Raw genomic sequence first — 6,000 nt, 5'->3', positions numbered from 1 at the left:
GTGCTGAATCATGTATATACTAGCTAAACGCTGTTCATATGGGTCTAGATTCAGAAACGTGTGTGCAAGTACATCATCATTGTATTCGCCGGGACTGTCAGCCCATTGTACTGCTGACCTGGCTAATTCTTGTTCGTCCATGGAATCAAGCACGTGGTACCCCCTTCAATCTCGGAGTAATTTATCAGCGGCTTGGAATAAGTGTTCAGGGGATTTTGTATTTAGCATAGGGTTTGGAAGATGTCTATTACATTCTGGACGTATTGGACGTATTGGGTCGTTAAAACCTCTGGTATTATTATGGGATCTTCCTCTACCTACATAAGCTATTGTATCTACTTGGTCTGATTCTTGCTCCCCCTCCTCTCTGTTTAGGTCAGTGGCGTCTACCTCTAATCTTTCTTCGTGTATTCGTTCTACTTCTTTGCGGATCTTTCGGTACATAGCTACTATACATAACTGTTTATCATGTCTTCCGTCTGATATATTCTGGCCCCAAGTGACAAGTTTTTGCATTTCTTCCGGATTTACCCCAGGCCGGTCTTGATTTCTGATTACACAGTTTATGAGGAAACGTAACAGTTGTCCCTGTACCTCCGCTTTTCTGGTACTCCATAGCTCTGCTAATACTTTCAGGACCTCGTCCTGACTGGACAAAGTGATATATATTTTCTAAATGTGTAGCCATTCCTGGTAGCTTCGTTAAATATATTGCAGCTCGTCGAATACGTAATGATGACAACAGCATTTCGTCCCGTTTACCGGGTACAGGATCATATCTACAATCTACGAGAAGTTCCTTGAGCATGTCGGGGGTTGCTAATTTGGGCGTACGTTGGTGTGCTAATTCTCTAAGGGAAAATTTATTTCCTCTGGGTGGCGTAGAAAAAATGTCTGTTGTACCTCCTGTAGCACCATCTGGGGTGCTGGACGTGAAAGGATTTGTTGAAGGTGAGACAGCAACCGTCGTTGCGGGAAAAGCTGTAGAAACAGATGTGCTTGTCGGAATGTGTGTCGAAGCTTGTTGTATTAAAAGAGCCGTTGTGTTCATGCAGGGACAGAGGAAAGAAAGATTGGGAATATTAGACGGTACGACAAGTGTGCTGATCTATTTTACTGTTCACTAGGGAAACACTGGTCTCCCTATAAGTAATTAGATCGTGACAATGGGCGCACCGTACTTCAACCCTCGCAAACCGAGGGTTAATTTCCAGAGGACCAGAAAAAGGAGATGCTCCCCCCACAGATGAAGGGCTCACCTGACCTGCAGAAGAAGGACTCGGCTCTGCAGATGATGGTCCAGGCTGAGCTGCTGTGGATGTGCTTGGTTGACTTACTGAAGGGTTACCTTCAGTAAGTCGAGCATGTGTCCTTCTGTGTACATCCTTAAGGTGTCTCATCATGGTGTGATTCCCAAAGGAATACTTCCTGTCAGGATTACCTCTTGAAAGTACACGCTTACACAGCTTGCAAGTCACTAAGGGTGCATTTACCTTTTGCTGGCCTTCTGGAAAAGTAAAATAATCCCATACGTAAGAGGTCTTTTGTTTCCTCGCTCTCTGCCTCAAGGTAGTGCTGCTAGCCTCACTCTCAGAAGAGCTCTGCTGTTCTGCCATCGTATCACAAAGACAACCCAGCTCCTTCTCCTAAGGGATCACAAGCAGAAATGAGGGGAATGGGTGTGGTGTAGGAGAGTTCTAGAACTGAAAGTAGTTTCAACCAATCAAAAGTTGTGTTTCATGATCACATGACCTACCGTACGCTTACGGTACGCTTACGGCAAAAGTACGCATGCGCGTAAAAAAGACACGCGCTTGCGTGCATGCGCTTAACAGTCACTCCCCGACACTTCCGCGCAACGTGCGTGTGTAGCGTACACGCATACGCGTCCCACGCGGAGTACGCGCGGCTACGCAAATTGCGTAACTATACGCAAACAGCGTAGATAAATTACGGACGTTGCGTAAACCGTACGCTTACCGTAAGCTTACGGTACGCGTACTAAAAAAAAAAAAAAATAAAAAGGAAAAAATGTATTGCTAATAAATTTTACATGTTTATTTTATAAAATATATTAAAAAAAACATATTATAGAATTTTAAAAATTTAACCATAGTCTTTAAAAAAGGATAGAAAATTAAAATAAAAATATGTAAAAAAAAATAGAAGAAAAAAAAAAAAATTAGCATTTAAAAAACCTTGCAAATTCACTGAAAAAAACCATGTGTTTCACACACTTTATAGTTAGGAATTAGCATTTAAAAAACCTTTGAAATTCACTGAAAAAACCATGGGTTTCACACACGTTATAGTTAGGAATTAGCATTTAAAAAACCTTAGAAATTTAATGAAAAAACCAAAGGTTTCACACATGTTATAGTTAGCTGGACATTTCACTCGTAAAAAACCAATGAAATTCCCCCGTTATAGTTAGTTCAGCTAACTATAACTCGCGCGCCCGCAATGCACTACTGTTGACGTCACATATTACATCACTCATGACATGGTCAGTGACATCACTCATGACATCACTGATGACATCTCAAATGACATCACTGATGACATTATCCTTGTGACAGAGTGGTAGACCTCCTCTCACCCTAATATAACCTTTGATACAAACATTCAAAAATAGACACTAACATTTTCAAAACAATGGACATACCAATAACAGTGACAACAACCTATTCAGTAATTCTAAGATCCACATACACATCCACTCATCCACCAACAATCCTATACAGTCACTCATACATGTACTCACACATCATATGTATTCATACACCTAAACATCCTGTAACACAATCCCACTCATCCATAGAGTTACTCACACACATAGTCACTCATGCTAATAAAGAAACAAACATCCATTTACTTGCATAAACAGTTATACACACACCAGCACACTTACTTTAACAGAAACTTACACATACTTAGTCTTTTTAACAATCACTTATAGAAACACATACTTATTCATACAGGAACTCTTCCAATCTCTCACTCTCACATATACTCACTTATAAACAACAATAGTCACATATACTAGTTTAAAACATATGTAGTTACTTATGAAGACACTATTGAGACAGTCATTCACTCACTAACACACCCATGCACACACTCATCCACCCATACAGTCCTGCACACATGCTGTCTTCAACACATACAAACAGTGAGTCACTCATTCATGCATTTATGCACTACGTAATACCCCCCACCGCACCATGAAGACACTCAGACACTCATACTGATACTCAAAAAACCAACTATTAACCTATATAGACACTCATGTAGCTACTCACCAACCCATGCAGCCACTTATATACAAAGTGAGAGACTGATACAGGTATTTACACATTTAAACATTACTCACTAAGCCATGTATTCAAAAAGATACACTTAATCAGTCAGTTATACAATCAATTTTTCAGAAACAAATCATCAATTTAGACACTTATATACTCATTTATTCTTCCATCAACCTTGAGATATACATATATAAAACATATTTAATTTTCAGAAAAACACACATTCACTGGATGATGTCATCAGTGATGTCATTTGAGATGTCATCAGTGATGTCATGAGTGATGTCACTGACCATGTCATGAGTGATGTAATATGTGACGTCATCGGGCGCGCGAGTTATAGTTAGCTGAACTAACTATAACGGGGGAATTTCATTGGTTTTTTACGAGTGAAATGTCCAGCTAACTATAACATGTGTGAAACCTTTGTTTTTTTCATTAAATTTCTAAGGTTTTTTAAATGCTAATTCCTAACTATAACGTGTGTGAAACCCATGGTTTTTTCAGTGAATATATATATATATATATATATATATATATATATATATATATATATATATATATATATATATATATATATATATATTCACTGAAAAAACCATAGGTTTCACACACATTATAGTTAGGAATTAGCATTTAAAAAACCTTGCAAATTCACTTAAAAAACCATAGGTTTCACACATGTTATAGTTAGCTGGACATTTCCCTCGTACAAAACCATTGAAATTCCCCCGTTATAGTTAGCGCAGGCAACTATAACTCACGCGACCGCAATCCTCTGCTGATGACATCAGATATTACATCACTGTATTTAGACACCTATTTACCCATGTCTTCTTCCATTAATCTTTAGCTATACATGTATTGCAAATATTTTTTTTTTCAGAAAGACACATATGTCATCAGTGATGTAATATCTGACGTCATCTATATATATATATATATATATATTATCTACTGGCGGTCGCCAGTAGATAGTTATAGTTAGGACCGTGTTTCCATAGGAAATCTGAAAATTCTATTTTGAATAACTTTGGCGCCGGTTGACGAATCCTCGCGAAGTTCTCAAAATAGGTGGGGGCGCTCCGCTCCGCTCCTACCCTGAAAGTCTCGGGGTGATTAGTCAAGCGGGGGCCGAGAAAAAAGGGGGGTCCCAAAACGCGTTTTCCCCATGCATTTTTTTGCATAGGGACCTTTAGTCCAAGGTACAGCCCGAACGGCTTAACAGAATTACTTGAAATTTGGCAGAGAGGTAGTCCTCAGGTCAGGGATGTCCCTTTTGAATATCTGGAGTCAATCTGTTCAGTAGTTCCAGAGAAAATTTCAGTTAAAAGTACCTATATATCTATAAGCGCGCACCGTGCAATTCTGATTGGTTGTTAGATGTCAGTAAACATTCGAATCGGTCGAAATCAGGAAGTGTCGGCCGCCATTTTGTCTCTCGCAGTCTGAGGCAGTGAAAAACAAAGGTGGAGAACGTGAAAAGGGGGCAGGGTGGACAGTTCCTGACCCCCTAGCCTTTGTCAGGGTGTCACTCAAGGACCCCCAAGGGTGAAAAAAACATTTATTTTTTTGACAAAAAAGCGCGGGGTGCGCGCACCGTGCGCGCACGGCACGCACAACGCATCGTGGGTGCTCGGTGCGCGAAGCGCTCCGCGTGCCCACAGCGCGCGCACGATGCGCGCACGGTGAAAAACCTGAAAAAAAAAAATATTAATAAATACATAACTTAGCATTTAAAATACCGTACAAATTCACTTAAAAAAACCATAGGTTTCACACACGTTATAGTTAGGAATTAGCATTTAAAAAACCTTGCAAATTCACTTAAAAAACCATAGGTTTCACACATGTTATAGTTAGCTGGACATTTCCCTCGTAAAAAACCAATGAAATTCCCCCGTTATAGTTAGTGCAGGCAACTATAACTCACGCGACCGCAATCCTCTGCTGATGACGTCAGATATTACATCACTGTATTTAGACACCTATTTACCCATGTCTTCTTCCATTAATCTTTAGCTATACATATATTACAAATATTTATTTTTCAGAAAGACACATATGTAATCAGTGATGTAATATCTGACGTCATCAGCAGAGGATTGCGGTCGCGTGAGTTATAGTTGCCTGCACTAACTATAACGGGGGAATTTCATTGGTTTTTTACGAGGGAAATGTCCAGCTAACTATAACATGTGTGAAACCTATGGTTTTTTAAGTGAATATATATATATATATGCACCAATAACATAAGGGGCTCGATTCCGATCCTGTAAAAAGGCCCTACGAATCGTCGTACAGAGCGGTTTCTCCGTACGACTCGCACCCGGTAAACTGTCCCTACAACCTAGGAAGTACGATTCGTACAGAAAGCCTATATCCGTTCGAATCGTACAAAAGACCATACGTGGAAAAAATACCTACGATTCTGATCCGGAACAGCTTGTACGCGACGTCCGGACGTATTCAGGCAGCGGTTTCCGGCCCAGCAAGTACGATTCGTCCCTACGTCACTCCGTACGGCTCTTTTTCTACGGGAGTCAAACACAGCCAGAAAAGCAGAGTTCGACGCGAACCGCTACACAACGGAGCCCCGGTACGCGACGTACACGCCATGAACCCCATCGTACGTGTCATCCCGGTCCTTTTGGCCTACGACCTGGTGCACCGCACCAGACGCACATGCCGC

This window comes from Triturus cristatus, chromosome 5_1 (assembly GCF_964204655.1).
Source record: "Triturus cristatus chromosome 5_1, aTriCri1.1, whole genome shotgun sequence".
Classification (NCBI taxonomy): Eukaryota; Metazoa; Chordata; class Amphibia; order Caudata; family Salamandridae; genus Triturus; species Triturus cristatus.
This window is presented reverse-complemented; position numbering follows the sequence as displayed.